The sequence below is a fragment of the Phymastichus coffea genome, unplaced genomic scaffold (genome assembly GCF_024137745.1).
Source record: "Phymastichus coffea isolate CEN01 unplaced genomic scaffold, Cenicafe_Pcof_1.1 PCOF00004, whole genome shotgun sequence".
Taxonomy (NCBI): Eukaryota; Metazoa; Arthropoda; class Insecta; order Hymenoptera; family Eulophidae; genus Phymastichus; species Phymastichus coffea.
This window is the reverse complement of record NW_026706815.1, coordinates 5025623-5044827: the sequence shown is the minus strand read 5'-3', so window position 1 is coordinate 5044827 and position 19205 is coordinate 5025623. Positions and strand designations below refer to the sequence as shown.

At 33.0% G+C, this 19205-nt stretch overlaps 1 protein-coding gene across 4 annotated transcripts in view; it reads left to right on the top strand.

Moving 5' to 3' along the window:
- LOC131666738 (RNA-binding protein 39) overlaps window positions 1-19205 on the top strand; it is a 591952-nt gene that overhangs the window by 316177 nt on the left and 256570 nt on the right. The gene's annotated exons all lie outside the window — the stretch shown is intronic.

Sequence of the window (19205 nt, the reverse complement as noted above, 5' to 3'; positions counted from 1 at the left end):
AACCGCGAGAGGATGTCGATCACTGAGTCCTCTTTTTTTTTGTTTTTTTTTTAAATTTTATTAGTATTATTATTTTTAAAGAGTTAAACAATATACTGTTAGTATTACGTACAATTGTTGTTATTTTATTATTCTTCAAAATACTTGAGTGAAAATTTACTATTAAACAAATCAGTATCTTAGGTTTTTATATAGGCAGAAATCTAAGCTTACTAACCTGTCGTTTATGCACTGTTAATACATCATCACATTTGAGCGACCAACAGTAGTCAGCTATTATGACAGAATTTCATCGTCCCGGATATCTAGATTCAATAGCTAGTAGGTCTTGGTGAAATCTCTTCCTGCACATCACTTACATCACCATTACATCCATTTGCATGATCATGCAAAAAATTTAGTTTTTGACTCATACGGTATCCTAAATTTAAAAATTTTTCTAACATATCTTTTACAAGCTCTTTGTAATTGTTTTCTTTTTTATTTCCTAAGAAATTATTGATGACTTTTTCAAATGCCAATCAGGCAATTTTTTCTTTGGTATACATAGTTTTCTTGAAATCGTCATATTTACATAGCAATTTAATTTGAGGTTCAATAAAAATTCCTGATTTTATTTTTGCGTCACTAAGTTTTAGAAATTTTTTATGTAAATACTGAAAACATGCACATGATTGATTAAGTACTTTTACGAACTGCTTCATTAGGCCTAATTTTATATGCAGTGGAGGTAAGAGAATTTTTTTTGGATCAACTAACGCTTTGTGAAGGATGTTTACTTTTTTTTTCATGGATCCGGGTGTCAGACTTTTCCTACTAGGCCAGTTCTCTTTTACTCAGTACTCCTTATCAGCTGTACTATCCCACTCGTAGATAAAACATGGGTATTTGGTATATCAATTTTGTTGACCTAGAAGAAAGGATATCACTAAAATCACCGCATATCTTCCATTTATGGTTTTTTAAATCTATTTTTTCAAGAAGCAGTTTCATGGTTTTATATTTCTCATCTAAAACTGTTGAATATCCAATAGAAACGGACGCATACAAATTTCTATTATGAAGGACGGCTGCCTTCAAATTGCAAGTAGAGGAATCTATAAAAAGTCTCCACTCATCTGGATTATAAGTTTTAAGGCCTAAAGCAGCCATTAAATCTGAAACATCACTGCAAAAAGTTCATGATTCCACCTTTGTAAAATATTTTAGAAATTCTTCGGGAGAAAGCGCACCTTTTTCTTGCAATCTTGAAGCTAACAGCATCAACTCTTCTTTCGAATGCCCTAAATCTTGATTTCAGTCATTCAAATTAGCCTGATTAAAAGTACAAGGTTTACCAAACGATGAGCACAACTCGTTACTACTATAACCAACTTCAAATTCATTTTCATCTTTGTTATCTTTGTTCTCTTTCTTCTTTTTCTTCTTCTTCTTTTTCTTCTTTATTTTCTTCATCTTTTTCTAGATCTTCTTCTTTTACTGCTTCCACTTTGATTTTTAGGAAAGGAATGGTATTTTAAAACTTATGATGAGTAGGTCTTGTAGCAGATTGTACGATTGAATATTTGATAGTGTATTTATTTTTACTATTGAAGCTACTGATTTGATGTGGCACAAATAAAGATAGCAATCATCAAATTATTAAAATATTTTTTGAACAATAATTTGATAGACGTTGTTATGGATTTACGTTATTTAGTTGGGACGAAATCACCACAGACATAGCAAAACTTCTGCGAGTCATTCACACACTGTTGTGAAGAAATTTTTTATGAAAATTTAAGTTTTTACTTAAAATAATATCTAAAAAGCTTTTTAACACGAAGCGCCAAGAAAATGTTTTGATTATGTTAATATTATCTGAAAATTTTTAGTTTGTTGTATTGATAGGAATTTAATATAAATGATGAAATTCTGCCATTCACGAAGATACAAGTATTTGATATAACGAAAAATATAAGGATAAAGATTTCCAATTTTATTGAAAATAAAATTATAATCAAATAATAACAACTTTACTACTTTATGAAGTGAACATAAATAAGAAGTAAAAATAAGTAAATAAAAATAAATAAGAAAGGAAAATGAAAAATAAATAAATATAATTAAGTAAGAAACAGAAATACAAAATAAATGAATAAATACTTGAAATGTACCGTCAATCAAAAATAATAGTTTATCTTTGCAAGGAGTTCTCGATATTTTGAATACTTATCTGTTAGGTTGCCGCTCAAACAAGATCTCTAACACTGATAGTAATATTTGCACTATTAGTATCAAGCCAGAACTATATCGTTTGACTGCATCCCTTCAGCTCCCCAGTGTAGTAGAGCAAACTCTGCTATTCCACTAGACGAAGACGGTAGCCACCTAGTGGATAAAAGTTGAACTTGTTAGAATAGAGCCTGCCCCGAAGTTACCGGGATCGTGGGTTAAGGAAATTGGATTGTAAGAGTCTTTTGCATCGCTTTAAGTTAAATTGTTCATTGTTGCACCGACCTCTGCTCAAATGCCTACGATATCAGTGGATATAGGTTAGGTATTTAAAGGTGTTTAATAATGCTTTGTCCTATTAAAATACTATTTGAATTATCCATACTAGCTTTATATCTGTAGAGAAAACATCTCATGTGGGTCCGTAATAAGGTTTTTTCGAATTGTTAGGCTGGATTCTAAGGTTATGGTGCAGTTTCGGTAATGAGTATCGATTCGGTGAACCAAATGACAGTAAATGACTCACTCTATTTTCAGGCAATTCAACGAAATTGCTATAACAGTAAACGTGAAATGACAATGTCTTGGACAGAAAAAAAGATATTCCAAACTTAAAAAAAGGATTTTAAAGGACAAGAGTGCTCTTTTAAGATAACGTACTCTGTTTTCCAAAGAAATTTATTTCAGATGTTATTGTGCCGGTAAAAACAGCGAAAAACAGCATTTTTTGCACTTTTAGGTTAGAATATTTAAAAAACTTGATGTGATAGAGTAATTCTAAGGTCGGATTTGAATCCAGCGACCCAAAATTTACCGGATATAACTAGTCTTATCTAATAAGCAAGTTTCACGTCGGACTGTGATATTGACCAAACCTCCTCTATAGAATCACTATTATTCCACTATGAAGTTTCATCTCATATGTATAGCGTAAAAGATAAAAAGACTTGATATAATAGTATACAACTAGAGGCCTGCAATGGCTCGGTCGGTAGGGCGACGGACTCGCACCCGGTAGGCCCGGGTTCGATTCCCTGTCCTTGCTGATTGATACAAGTACCACTAAAAAAAGTTTCATGTGCTTTGTTCTCAAAGAATTAGTATAAAAAATAGCTTTAACAGAGTTATTACACTCTTCAACAATCTACCAAATTATCTTAAAAAAACATTAAAGCAATGGATCACAAAAAATCCTTGAAACTAGAGTGTACGAAAACCACGCTGCATAAAATCGATTGTAAAAATATTAATCTGTCATTAATCATCATGTTCAAAGATTTTGTGTATCCTACTTCGGATGTCCATGAGGATACAAATCTTCTTAACAATATTTTACTGGACGTTAGAACATATTTATATATTCATGGTTTTTGCAACTTATACAATAGAGCCCACATCAAATTAACTTCGTATAACTATACTAAAATGCAACGAAACAGTGATAAAGTTCTAAAAGTTATTATATCCTTAGCTAATACAGACACTGTGAAAATCGATCTGAAGTTAGACATGAAACCCCGCACCAAGGGTATTAAATATATACAATTTATGAAAACCACAAATTCAAATTCAGAATCTGAAGAATCCAATCATAAAACAAAATACGAACCCAACCCATCGAAACTGTTTTTGATACTATTGATAACATAACTGTTGAAAACACTAACAAGATTTTAATCCAAAAGGCGCTGCCAGTCCCTCGAACACCATTACAGTCTGTAACCTGTATTAGGATGACCTACGAAGACATCAACTATATGGGAAAAAATAAAGATTTTCTCTATTTTGATAGAGGAACTCAAGGAACGCAAACTATCACTAACTCAGTCTACTCTCTAAAATTTCAACCAAAACATAAAGACCTAATAGTTGTAGATAATGTGGTGTTCACATTCACTTGTAATTGCACCAACATTAAACAACATCAAAGTATGTTCCCGCACTATAGGGAATCATGTGCCGTTGAATACACTTGTCCGGCTCGTCTAAATAAGGCGGAATGTATAATATATGCAAAAGAAAAGAAAGCAAGCATGGAATACTGTAACACAGCAAGACAGATGCTATTAGATTCTAGTGAAGAAGATAGCAATACAATAGTACAATATTTAGTTTACATTTTTCTGCTTAACATGGTAGTATTCATTGCCAAGCTTAGGCAAGCTGTACAATTGTTGATTTTTATAAATATTATTTTCTTTAGTTTTTAAGTTTTTATTTTCTTCCATTTTTTAATTTTGTCTTTTTTCCTTCCGCAATTATATTCCAGGCCATCACACAGGTATGTATTATCTGTGATGGGTCACAATATTTTGTAATGTATGTATGTATATTGCTAACCATGTACTTTATGTACTTACTGTGGTAATAAATAAATAAATAAAGCATGAAAATTAAGTGAAATCAGTCGTTTAAGACCAAAAGAAAAATATCATTTTATTTGTTAAATCGTATTTCAATTAAAAATTGGTTAGCATTTTAGTGAATAAAATAATGCAATGTTATCTTTATAAGAAAAAACAGGGAATTGAATGTCCCATGTATAGTATATGTGTTTCGCCCTGCATGGCTATCCATGACATAGAGGCTGATTCAAAAATATATGTCATCCCCGATAACGTTAAGGATTCGCTTTGAAAAGTTATTTAACATGGTGTGTGTACAAATTTTTGAGAATAATTAGATAATTAAATAATTGACATTGAATGATGGCCAATGAGCTGCCAGTTTTGGTCGGATGACCGCTCGATAGTGTCAGGGAAGGGATATCTGCATGTGCGCACTGTCAGCGATGCTTATCTAGCAGTCGTCAGAGTTGTCGATGTACGTTTTGATTGTGATTTATTACGTGGCATAGCAACACGGACATGGCTATCGTAGACGGAATTGTTACTTTTGAGTAATATGAGGTGTGTCCGAAAAGTAGCCGGAATAACTTTATATTCGTGGCGGACAACACCTTCATAATAAAAAAAATCATCAACATTGACTTGACATTGCTCCGACTTTGACGAATTTTTTTCCATCTTAGTGATCCAAAATGATTCCATTGTCAAAACTGTTGTTTTGTTTCAGAATCATACTATAGTCCTAGAATTCACACTAGTAATGATCTTTTTGAATACATTTATATCATCAGAAATTATTTGCAAATTTTTCTGAGCGATTTCAAAGCAAAGCTTTTTTTGCTCTTCTGTAAACAATTTTGGAATGATACTTGCAGATATTTGAGTCACTCTCAGTTTCTCAGCAGTGGTTTTAGGAATTTCAAGATCATATTCTAATTCCCGCAGCGTTAACCAAGGATCTTTTCCAGTGTTGTGTTTGAAATACGTCCGAAACCTAAATCACTGTTAACATATTGGTGACATCCTTTAAACCGTTTGTACCAGTCATATATCTGACTTTTACCCATACAGTCATCTCCAAAGGCCTTTTGCATCATTGTAACTGTTTCCGCACAAGTCTCTTCAAGTTTAAAGTAAAACTTCATGCAAATTCACTGTTCAACTTTTTCGCTCAATTTTAGTAATAAACAAATGCTACGATTGGCAAGAAGACTTCGTAAAAAAAACGCCGCTGTATGTAATCAAAGTCGTCTTGATATAAACTGCGTCATCGAGGAAGTTTCTGAAGAATTCTAATTGACATAACTCTGATGACCTGACTGAAATACCTGACAAGGAGCGCTCAAACGTTCTGACGCGAAAATTTAAAGATATTTCGAATACTTATGGAATACACTTCGTACACTGACAGTACTTGAACGAATCGAGTCAAAAATGGATCCTTATGAGGTTAATGGAGGCGATGAAAGTCGTTATCAAGATTAGATTTAAACATTATTGCCATTATCGTGAGATTTAAAAAGTTTTAATTTAAATTAAAAAAAAAATTAGGTATGCTACTCGATTTTAAGAGAAAAATCAGGAAGAAAACCTAATTAGGTTTTTTTTTCATCAGATTTAAGTTATTCTTGTATTTTTAAATCTGTGTGGTATCCAAAATGCGCTTGTCTTTTTGTATAATTAGTCGTGTCCTGATTCAAAATATATCAGTTAACTTTAATGTAGTTCATATTACCGGCTATAAAATGCGTTGTCACGCGTGTAGATACACGCGCACACACATTAACGTACTTTTTCTTTTTTGGGCTGTATCTGCTGTTAAATTACAGCTTGATTAAAGTTGAAAATTGATTATTACTACTATCATATAGCAACGCACTCACACATGTCACGTACATGGTATAAAAATCTGTCTGTTTGCAGAGCTTGCAACACAAGTAGCATGGTTGGGCTGTCAAATAACCTGCTCGCCATCGCACAGCCGCCCGACTAAAACTAGCAGCTCATTGGCGATCATTCAATGTTAATTACCTAATTATCTGAAAAAAATTTTCATAAATGTTTTCTTAACCCTTTGACTGTGGCACGTTCTCAGACGAATTCATCTATATAAGCGGCGCGTCTTTCACTTGTCAGTCACTGCCACTAGTGGATACTGACATTGACCAAAATAGTACCCGGAAATCTCATGCCATTCTTAGGGTTAATTCAAAAAAATTAAACATAGAGGGCATGTATATATGTACTCTCTCGTATAAATTGATGGATTTGCGACAGCGTATATATACGTCTTTAGTAGTCAAAGGGTTCAATAACTTAAAGACGAATCCAACGATTTCAATGGTTACATATATTTTTAGAATGAGCTTTGTTCCTTGTAAGTATTTATTCTCTGTTCAGATAAAAGAACAGTTTCTTTTTGAATTTTTCTAAAAATAAAACATTTTAATTATGTCTTTTAATACTTTCTTTTATAGCAAACATCAACTCACATTATTTCTTCATTCTGTAGCTTCATTAGAGGTAAATTTCAGAATTTTTAAAATAATGAGTATAATTTCATCAATATATTTGTATCGAAAAGATAAGTTAATATAACGATATGTCATTTTGAACTTCAATAACGTCTTTTCTAAAATAAAGATAGTTCACATAAAGAATTTAATTTACTTCTCAATTTTATATAAATAATTTTTTAATAATTTTTTTAGTTTACTAACTTTGGTTGTATTTTGTCATCATTTAGGAGCTAAAAATATAGTCATATTTGATATTTTAACGTGATACAGAAACTTATTTTCAAATGGAACATCAAAAGAATCCAGTATTTTGTTGTTTTTGGGCTGAAAAATGTGATTTTCTAGCTTGGTTCTAATTGGTCGGTCACGAGAAGCACAAACGTTCTAATTTTAAGATCATATTTCCCAGCCAATCTAGCATACATGTGTATCCTTTCACTGATGTGACAGTTGAGTAATTTAATTGACGTCGGTCTATCCCTTATTGTGCACGCACTCCTTGCTCTTTCGCTCTCATTCACACGTTTCCATCATTCTCTATCCCATTCACTCGCGCGTGTGGTAATTTAAGTAATATAATAATCTTTTGAGAATGTATTAGCACTGCTATGATTTTCAATTAAAGTGGTATAGAATTTTATTTCCAACAGCACATAGAAAAGGGGTTTGTGATGACGCTAAAGTATTTGTAAAAAAAGCTGCTCCGGAAGATAGTTTTGTATCACGAAAAAAAAATTGTCTTATATGATTGATTGAAATACGAGGGTAACTTTCAGAATATAGAATTTCAATTTTCCCTTACAAGTGATTATGATAAAGAATTTACGAAAGTTGAATGAAATATTTAATAACAAAAGTAGTGTCAAAATTTATAAAAGCAACATTGTGTTTCTTCGATTCAATATGGAAAAATAAAATAAAAAATTTATTTAAATAGCGTAGAAATTATAGAAAAAATTGTTGATAAATTATAATTGAGAAACTATACTATTACGATATATTTGTGTAAATAGAAAATAAATGATTTTTTTCATAATTATACTGTTTTCAATTCTTTGTATAATTAAAGAGCATTTCTATAGTAAATACAATCAAAACTTATTTGATTACACAAGTTAATTATGATTGATTTCAAGTTTTTTTAATAACCGTAGTATGCATAATCACGTAATATAACTTAACATTATAATTTAATACTACAACATATCAACTGTAAGTTGTAGGAGAAATAGAAAAATTTTATGAATACTTAAAAACTAGCAGATTTAAGTGAAACCCCATTAGATACAGATGAGTTTATTTTTATTTGAACTTTTTCTTTAATGAAACTTTTCTTCAATAAAATAAATGCTTGGTAAAATATTTTTTTCATATTTCAGATTAATCTACAGACTAGAAGTGAAAAATGGTTGCTATTATAGGAGCAAGATTTGCAGAAGAGTTTCATCTATAAAGTGTAATTACCAAATACTGAAATCAGATACATTGAAAGTCACTGAAAATGATTCGACAAAGATGACTGAGTACTACGCTTAAAATAAAATCTGCAGGCACAGATTTTTTTTGTTGCTTATCTATTTAGTTCAGGGAACAGCGTTTATTTAAAAAATGCCCATGATTTTGTACTTAATGTAATTACTTTGTCGTTATTCCTACCAGTATTATTATAGCGTATATAGATTAGTGTATATATCATATATATTTTATAAATGACAGAAATCGATTCTAGTGGTTTTTCTTTCATACTTTTGAATAAAAAATACATATTCAAGGAGTTGTGGTTTAAAAATCTCATATTTATGAAGAAATAAATCTTGTGAAATATTAAAATATCTGAAGATATTTGAAAGCATCGATAGCAGAAGTACTGTTCAGCTGCTTTAATATTAATAGTTTAGGAAATGAATTTTTAGAATTTCATCATTTTCAACATTAAAATTATGATTATTATTATTAATTTATAAATCTTATAAATAACGTGTATTATCGAAAAGTTTAATCAAACCGATATTAAAACTTTTAAATTCAATTTCATCAAATACTTACAATTTCAATAATTGGACTACTTTCATTACTACTTCTGTTATAACCTTTTATCATAATGTAATTTAATTTCCATTCTATATCATATATTGGACGCATTCGAACTAAAAAAACTTAAACAATCTGTACTCTGGTAATATATATTTCATCTTAATGAAGCGCACTATTTATCTTAGTACTAAAAAAAATTGAAATCCAAATTAAAGAAGAAATGGGAGAAGCGAAAAATCATGAGGAATACCATAATTGTGATTTGAAGAGACCAAGAGCAAACAAATATTTGTTTATTTTAGTGAAAATGTACGAAAAGGCATGGAGAAGCCGAAATTATTAGATAGAGAGAGGGGAGACTCCATAGGACTCACACACACACACACACACACACACACACACACACACACACACACACACACACACACACACACACACACACACACACACACACACACACACACACATGCACAGACTTGCAGGATGTTCCATTTTAAAAGATGCACCTGATTAACTTTTTTGGAATGCATTATGTAATAAAACTGTGAAAACATGTTTCATGAATTTTCAAAAGAGTAACGCGATGGTGATCTTCGATTTGACCATGGAGGTAAACTTAGTTTTTCTCAATAGGATGCTTTTTATTGCAGATTCAGTAATAGAATTAAAGTAATAGCTCGAGGTTTAATAGGCAGTTAATTTCCTTTTTCTTATTCAGAATTCTCAGTTTATATTCCTATCAGTTAATTCTCCATCAAAATTGAAATGACTTTCTTCCAAAAACAGCGAAATTTCTTCTCTCAACTATTACACTTCCCCATATCAATTTATATCTTTATCTCCGCTAAAAATTATCACATAGTCTGTTCAAAGAATGAGAAGAAAAAAAATTTATTGTGTAAATAGTATTTCCTTTCTTTAATGCTTATACCATTGCCTGTATTCTATCATTGGTAAAATATCCAATGCCCAGGGCTTAAGGTGAAAACGTAACAAATTGACTCGAGAGCCCAAGAGAGATGAATGCAAAACTCGAGTACTCAGCCGACTAAGGCAAGAAAAAGCTCAGCCAAACAGAGAAGGCTTGAGATTCTAAGCATATTTGTTATATGTTATTCGATTTTTCTTAAAAATCCATATCTGAAAATAACAAATAACTTCTTTTAAAGTGTTAAACACACTCAGTGTGTATTTCCACAAAAGAATCGCCTTTGTCCATTGAGACTGCGCTAAGATTCGAATTGAAAATAGTTCAAAAAATTATTGCGAAGTATAGGTATATATTAGCAATGTTTATTTCAATATTCAAATTCATATTGAAAGATGATTAGTATTATTTTTGTGGATATTTAATATTCTTTCAAATTAAAGAAATCTATGATTACGATAATCAGAATTGTTCTTAACAATAGGAATTCAGTATTATGGTAGTCAATCAGAATGATTAGTTTACTCTTTACTGATTGGAAATATCGAGTAAAACTCATTTGAAAGAATTGTCTTCGATCTAGATATCTAGTTTATTTTCTAAAGAAATCCTCATAGAAGACGTACCTTACACAAAGAATTATAAAGCATTGTAAGTAAACGTAAAAGTTTTGCTCATTGTGTTAAATTTTCGATTTTCTTTCAACAGTTTCTAATAATTTTTCACAATTTTTAATATTTTACACCTCAATTTTTTTAATTTTTCTCAAGAATTTTTCTTAGAGTATCAAGAGGTATAAGGCGCTCAATAAATATGACAGATTACTTACGAAATGAGATTCAGGATATTTTTATGATCCTTGGTGAGTGTCACAGAAATTATCGGCCAGCAGCTCAACTTTACAGGAGGTGTTATCCTGATAGGCATCAACTAACGTTGTTTTTGCCAGAATCGAACGTAGTGAGAGAAACCGAGCACCTATAATGATACAATATAGACATGCCAAGTTGATCGAATGGGATCATCCACGACTTCTTATTCTTTTAGGATTGGAATAGGAATCCATATATTTCTTCAAAACAAATTGTATAATAAACTGGCATCCCGAAACCAACAGCTCAAAGAATTCTTAGACTTCACAGATTTAACCCTCCTTGGCCTTAACTTAAGAATTAACACCTCGAGAATTACAACGAAGCCTAATATTCTGTAATTAGGCTGAAATACAGTTTCGTTATGATTCAAACCTCTTTAGTTATGTCTTGTTTTCTGATAAAGCAACTTTATAATGCATAATGCCGGTCAGTTGAATCGACACAATTCTCATTATTGGTCTATAGAGAATCTACACTTATTCCGTGCTATTGGTCATCAGAATAGTTAGAGCATTATTATTGGGTGTGGAATTATAAAGGGTTATTTGATTGGACCATATTTTTTTGAAGGAAATGTGAACTCTAAAAGATACTTGAGATTTTTAGGTTGCGAACTACTAATTCTTTTAACCTTGCGAGTGCCGGGATTTGAGAAATTTCAAAAGCTTCGTTGTTCTATGAAAAAGTGAGTTCGGGCCATTCACAAAAGACTAAACTAAGGTCAAATTTTTGACAGATCGGGGCATGACGCTTCCAGGAGTTATCCCGGCCCGATACGGTGATGTGCATGGTAATTTTTTCTTCATTAAAAACGTTTAGAAGATTTCCCAAGCCTCAAAAATGTTTCACTAGGGTTTTTGGGGTTGTTGAATACGATTCTGCAATCAAACTCTGAAATCTGATTCCATGTGTTTTTTTTATTCTTTTTCTTTTTTTTTCATTATTTTTATTTTTTTTCGATTTAGTTTATATCTTTTCTAGTATTTTGTTTATATTTATAGATTTATTCATAATTATGGTAAATCATTTTTAGTGTGATATACATAGAAACAAAGGGTAATGCACAAGGGAATGGAACATTTGTGATATTCAAATCTAGTCTCTGATCTTTTTTTGTTCATGTTACAAAAACGTCATTGCTTTTTCTTATCAGTAAATATAGGTAAATGTGCGCCCACAAGATACGTAGGTATTACCCGACTTAGTATCGGTTCATCTTTCAAACCAAGAATCGATAAAACAATTTCTTTTCTTAAATTCGGAAATGATAATCTAGCATTGTACATATTATACGAGGTGTGTTCAAAAAGTAAGGTGACTGTATTTTTAAGAAAAAATATTTATTTATTTATCAATATTTATGTTGTCCCCTTCAAAGTAATCCTCCTCAGATACAATACACTTATGCCAACGGTTTTTCCAATCCTCAAAGCACTTCTCATAAGCACTTTTCGGTATAGCCTTGAGCTCTTCCAGCGATGCAGTCTTTATCTCTTCAATCGTTGCAAATCTCCGTTGTTTTATAGGTCTCTTTAGTTTTGGGAACAAGAAACAGTCACATGGGACCAAATCCGGTGAATATGGTGGCTGAGGCATGATTGTGGTGTTGTTTTTGGTCAAAAAATCTCTCACAAGCAAAGATGAGTGAGCAGGGGCATTATCGTGATGCAAAAGCCATGAATTGTTTTTCCACAATTCTGGGCGTTTTCTTCGTATTGCTTCTCGCAAACGGTGCGTAACTTCAAGATAATACTGTTTATTCACCGTACGTCCATATGGTAAGAACTCCTGATGCACCACGCCATGGTAATCGAAGAAAACAGTGAGCAAAACTTTGACATTTGATCGAACTTGGCGTGCTTTTTTCGGTCTTGGCTCATCTGGGCTCTTCCATTGGGACGATTGGACTTTGGTTTCGATATCACAACCATATACCCATGATTCGTCACCAGTTATGACCCTTTTGAGTAAATCTGGGTCGTCGTTGACGTCATTCAACAGTTCTTGAGCGATGCTCATGCGACGGTTCTTTTGGTCAAAATTTAGCAATTTCGGAACAAACTTCGCTGACACACGTTTCATGTCTAAAACTTCGGAAAAATTTCATGGCACGAGCCAAACGATATACCAACATCCTCAGCAACTTCTCTGATAGTGATTCGACGATTTTCCACAACAATTTTCTTCACTGCTTGAACGTTTTCATCAGTTGTTGACGTGCTTGGGCGTCCAAAGCGAGGGTCGTCATTGGCATCTTCCCGGCCATCTTGGAAGAGTTTGTACCACTTGTAAATATTTTTTTTACTCAGAACAGTTTCACCGTATGCACCGTTCCACTGTCAACATTTCAAGTATTTCGGAGCACTTTATTTTATTTTTTACACAAAATTTGATGCAAATCCTTTGATCCATATTTTTCGATAGCAAGAAATCGCCGAACACGCAAAACACTTATAACCTTTACGCCTCTCACAACCAAACAAAAAATGCTATACACTTGAAACTTGGTACAGATGTTCGGGAAGAGTGTACCAACATAACAAAATAAAAACATCGATAATCGAAAGTACGTTGCCCGTGAAATTTGAAAAGTCACCTTACTTTTTGAACACACCTCGTATAAAGCATGAGCATTGACTAGAGCCATATCGAGTAAGTGAAAAAATAATTTTGAAATCTAAAATGATTCTGGTTTGGCAATCTACACGTATGTATATTTTTATACCGAACCGATTGCGTTTTAGTGGTAAATATTGCTTGAAAGACAATCGTCCTTTCCATGGAACAAGGCCTTTTATCCTGGATCTGAAATATTATATTTGAAAATTTATTTTTCAGATTATCAATAACATTTTTAATTTTTTTTTAACAGATGATTGAATGGAATCTCATTATTTTGTAAATGCAAAAAACTCAACAACTGGTGGTAGCGATTACGACTCTTCTTTTGAAGGAATATAGGTGTGACGTCGGGGTCACTCTCAGGTACGCTTGGAGTAAGCGTAAACTCAGGGTTGCTCTGATTTGGCTATCGTGTAACACATAAGCCGGAACGAGCAATATTGTTGCGTTGAGAAAACTGTATGCTAGCGCGGAATGTAATAACCAAATGTTATTACGAACACACCAGACTCACGCTTAATGTGTTCTTAAGGGACTTTAATGGAAATTAACCAGAATCACGCTTAATGGATTTCCAAAAGAAAGGCGGATTACTTAAAGAAAGAAAAGGATAGCCAGATAAAGATTTTACTTACTTTTATCTTATCAAATCACTTATTATTAAAGTTGCGTTCTCTCTGCTCTTTGGCCTCTTTCTCTCTCTATATACTCTGAATATACTTGGGTGACTTCTTAATTGAATTTTGGCTGACTTTTCTTTGATGCTTCCTCCGGGACTCACTCACTGGTAAACACTTCTTGTTAGGGACTTCCTGGTGCTCACTCCACTTCCAACTCCTCTTTTCCAGTCTTGTACAGAGCTTTTTATAAGCCGTGGGTGGTTGGGTGGAAATCCCATTCCTCAGGCCCATGAAGCGATAACGGCCAAATTTTGTATTGGTGGGAAATTTTCTAATTATATCCAGAATTTCTTTATTGGTCTGTGGGCGTGAATTTTCAGAGAGAGAAAGGGCGGTCCGTTTTAACTTGGGCCCTTTTCTCCAGAGATGGCTCTCGGAGTGCCACTTTTAAGAGCAAGAGTAACGCTATAGTTTATAATTACTTATACATACTCGTCCTAAGTTTAATTAATTATAACGATACATAGTGATTATTATAAATATTCAGAAAAATCCAAACCTTTTACGATTTATTATAAAATACATTATTGTTCTATTTATTGGTTATTCGGTGACAAAAAGATGCGCATTATAATAGCTTACAAAATTGATGAAAATCTATTTAATATTACGGATATTTTCTTAAAAATCGGTGGGAAAAAAAAAAGATAAATTGCATTTTTATGGTCCTCTTCCATTATCAGCGTGATAACACTTCACGATGTACGAGGTGTGATCAAAAAGTAAGGTGAATTTTTATTTTTCTCAAAAAATATTTATTTATTCATCAATTTTTATTTTATCTCCTTCAAAGTAATCCCCCTCGGATATAATGCACTTGTGGCAACGCTTTTTCCAATCCTCAAAGCATTTCAAAAAATCATTTTTTGTGATCTTGTTTAGTTCATCCTTCGATGCCGTCTTTGCATGATTCTTTCATGATGCACCACGCCCCTGCAGTCAAAGAAAACTGTAAGCAAAACCTTTACATTTGATCGAACTTGGCGTGCTTTTTTTGGTCTTGGTGATCCAGAATGCCTCCACTGGGACGATTGAGTCTTAGTCTCGACGTCATAACCGTATACCCATGTTTCGTCACCTGTTATAACCCTGTTGAGTAAATCTGGATCATCGTTGACGTCATTCAGTAGCTCTTGGGCGATGCTCATGCGACGTTTCTTTTGGTCGAAATTGAGCAATTTCGGAACAAACTTCGCTGACACACGTCTCATGTCTAAAACACTCGTCAAAATTGATTGGCACGAACCAAATGAGATGCCAATATCATCAGCAATTTCTCTAATGGTAATTCGACGATTTCCCAACACTATTTTCTTCACTTCTTCAATATTCTCATCAGTTGTTGATGTGCTGGGGCGTCCAGAACGAGGTTCATCGTCGGTGTCTTCTCGGCCTTCTTGGAAGAGTTTATACCACTTGTAAATATTTTTTTGGCTTAAAGTAGACTCACCGTATGCCACTTTCAGCATTTCAAGTGTTTTGGAACATTTGATTCCATTTTTCACACAAAATTTAATGCAAACTCTTTGATCCATGTTTTTAGACAGCAGCAAATCGTGGAACACGCAAAACATTTCTAACCTTGATGCCTCTCACAAACAAACGAAACATACTACAAAGCTGAAATTTGGAACGTATGTTCTAGACGAGTGTACCGACATAACCAAATAAAAAAGCCGAAGATCGAACGGACGTAGCCCGCTAAATTTCTAAATTCACCTTACTTTTTGATCACACCTCGCATACGCGATGATCGTAAGCCCCTGTCAACATATGCGTGTGGGACAAAGCAGGATAGAGCGTTGATTGTAAGCTTGAGTACGCAGGCTCGGGCCACTATCAAAGTTTATATTTTGAATGCGTTTTCATCGTGGGAAATTAGGAAGGTTCCCACTCCGTTCGTCATATTTAATAATTAAATTAATAGAGGAAAAAAAGACTAAGTTACGGCTGGCCATCACATAGGAGTTGATAAAATAGGAGAAGTACTCCAATAATCTTAAAGGTATCCTTTCTTAACGTGTCCCATTAGAATTGGAAGGGCAAAAAATTTAGAAGCTCTTTTCTGTCTAAATCTTCCTAGTCCTTCATATTTACACACTTGGATTGAGGGTATTGATAATAATAACGATTGGTTTCCTCACAAATAACGTCAAGAAAAAAATTATCGAAAAATAATTAGAAATAATGAATAGGATCATTTTCTCCTAGTCTAATATCTTTTTTCCATACCAGAACGTGAAACGAACGGTTTTATAGAGAAGAAAAAATAATTGTCCCGAAATAGGTCCAAACCCGGAACGTAATCAATATCATCAGTATCTATCTCGATAATCTCCTCATCAGAATCTATTTCACATCTAGTTCAGACTCTCTACTACTATTAGCCATTTTCATAAATAGCAAATTCAAACAATGACAATTCAAAATTATGTAGATTACTTTAGCTACAAGAGCTATATGTTGAATACAAATAGTAGGCTCACTCTAACTTATAGTTTCCACTGAGTGTTTTCACTTGCGAGTATTTTGATAGTGGATAGTAGCCACCTAGCGGTCATGTACAGACCACGTACATATCCAATATAAGTTTGAGTAACAAATTTGAAAATGTAATTATCTAGTATACCGGGTGTATTTTTAAAACTTACCACTTGAATATCTCAGAAATCGCGGCGCGTATTGAAAATTGGCGAAATACGTATTCCATGAATTTGAGGAGGGCGAAAAACTATATAACAAGTTTTCTACTCAAAGTGGGCACAATGCCTATATTGGGGTTAATTTGATTTTTTTGAATGGAAATCTAATTTTTTATTTTCGCAGCGTATTTTACGCGGAAAAAGAATGAACTTTTCTCTTCCATCTCAATATTTCGAGTTATTATTACGTGGAAATATGAATCCTAAATTGTAGTTTTTTGTGAAATTTCCAACTCAACATTTCAGAAATCGCGGAAAACAGCTAATGATCCTGAAATAGAGGTTTAACCAGTTGTTTCTGGGATTTCTGAGATATTGAGTTGGAAATTTTACAAAAAACAATTTTCCATTCAAAATTTCCCGCGCTAATAGCTTGAAATATTAGGAAGAGAGAAAAATTTTTTCGTACAAAAGTTAATTTTTTCCGCCTAGAACGTGTTGCGAAAATAAAAAATTAGATTTCCATTCAAAAAAATCAAGTTAACCTAAATATAGGCAGTGTACCCATTTTGGGTAGAAAACTAGTTATATAGTTTTTCGTCCCTCTCAAATTCATGGAATACATATTTCGCCGATTTTCAATCCGCATCGCGGTTTCTGAGATATTCAGGTGGAAAGTTTAAAAAAGAATACCTGATATAGTGTCCGTCACATTACTTCCGCCATCTTAAATTTTCATTTTGATGACAGAATCGAGTTCAGTAACCTAAACAATCCTGAAGGACCCACTTAGTTGTGTTTGAATAATGAAAAAACATATGACACCTACAGGTGTCATCTCGGCCTTATAAAGGTTAAACAATGTTGATACAAGACAACGTATGAGGTTCCAGCGAAATGGTGCGTCTGTTACATGAGCAGAATCATTCGAAATTTGATAAAATTTTTTTTATCGGTAAATACAATTCGGAAGTAATATTGAGTAGTGCCTCAAATCACCAGATCTTTCGCCTCCTGATTTTTTCCTGTGGGTTTAATTGAAGTACATAGTTTATGCAAATCTACAACCAGAGGGAATATAATTCAGCGTATTCTTTATGCTGCAGTAATATATCCAGACCGATATAACTGTGAACTGTTAAAAATTTCAAACGTATAATTCAGCTCTGAATCAATAATGATAGGAGATTTTTTAAGAATCCGATAAGATAAGACCTCAACGTCCTTATTTGTTAGATTATTCCTCACAGATTTTTTCTTGCCTCAATCGGTTGGAATCTCAAACCTTGCCGTCATGGGCTGAATTACATTGGAACCCGAAAATCACCTTGTTACATCCGTATTACATTTTTGTTACGTCTTCGCCGTGGGTCCTGGGCATGGGATATTCTATCAATGACAGAATATAAGCAATGGTATAAGCATTAATGAATGAAAATAACTATTTACATAATGAAATTTTTTTCCACTCATTCTTTGAAAAAACTAAGTAACAATTTTCAGCAAATATAATTATATGAATTGATATAAAGAATAATAATAGTTGAGGGAAGAATTTCATTGTTTTTGGATGAAAATCAAATCAACTTTGACGGAGAATGACAGAGAATTAATTGATAGGAAGATGGACTGAGATTCTGAGTAAAGAAAGGAAGTTCACTGGCAATAAAACGATTTGACCTTCCTGCAGCTGTTACATTAATCCTATTACTGAATTTGCAATAAAAAATAGAGCATGCTATTGAAGACAACTCAATTTACCTCCAAGGTCAAATTTAAAATCACGATCGCGTTACTCTTTTAAAAATTTATGAGACATACTTCGACGGTTTTATAAAATAATGCGTTCAAAGAAAGTTGTTCTGGTACATCTTTTAAAGTGGGAAATCCGTTATATATTGAGAGAGGAGAGAGAGAGAGAGAGAAAGAGAGAGAGAGAGAGAGTTACAATTTATTTTTCTGCTATAAAAATTACTCGGTTACGGGTAATGAAAATATGCATATATTGTTAATGAATGACTGAATTAGGAGGAATACATAATGCAGTACACATAGTTATAACCAAGGTCTAGAATACGCAGACTATCAAGCCATTGAACTTAAAGACAGGTAGGGAGAAAGTATGGCTACGAAAACTAATTTACAGATGAATAATTCGGCAGCTCTCTTTATAAGAATTTTTTTGTCATGTGCGATCTGCTAAAATATATATATCTACGTCTAGAACTGCCAAAGCCAAGGTGGCAGCAATAAAAAGCTTGCCTTGTTTTTTGCGATGTTTCTGTTTCAGCTAAGAGAAATTCGTTCTGTAATTGCAAAACTCATTCGTGACTATATGCATGC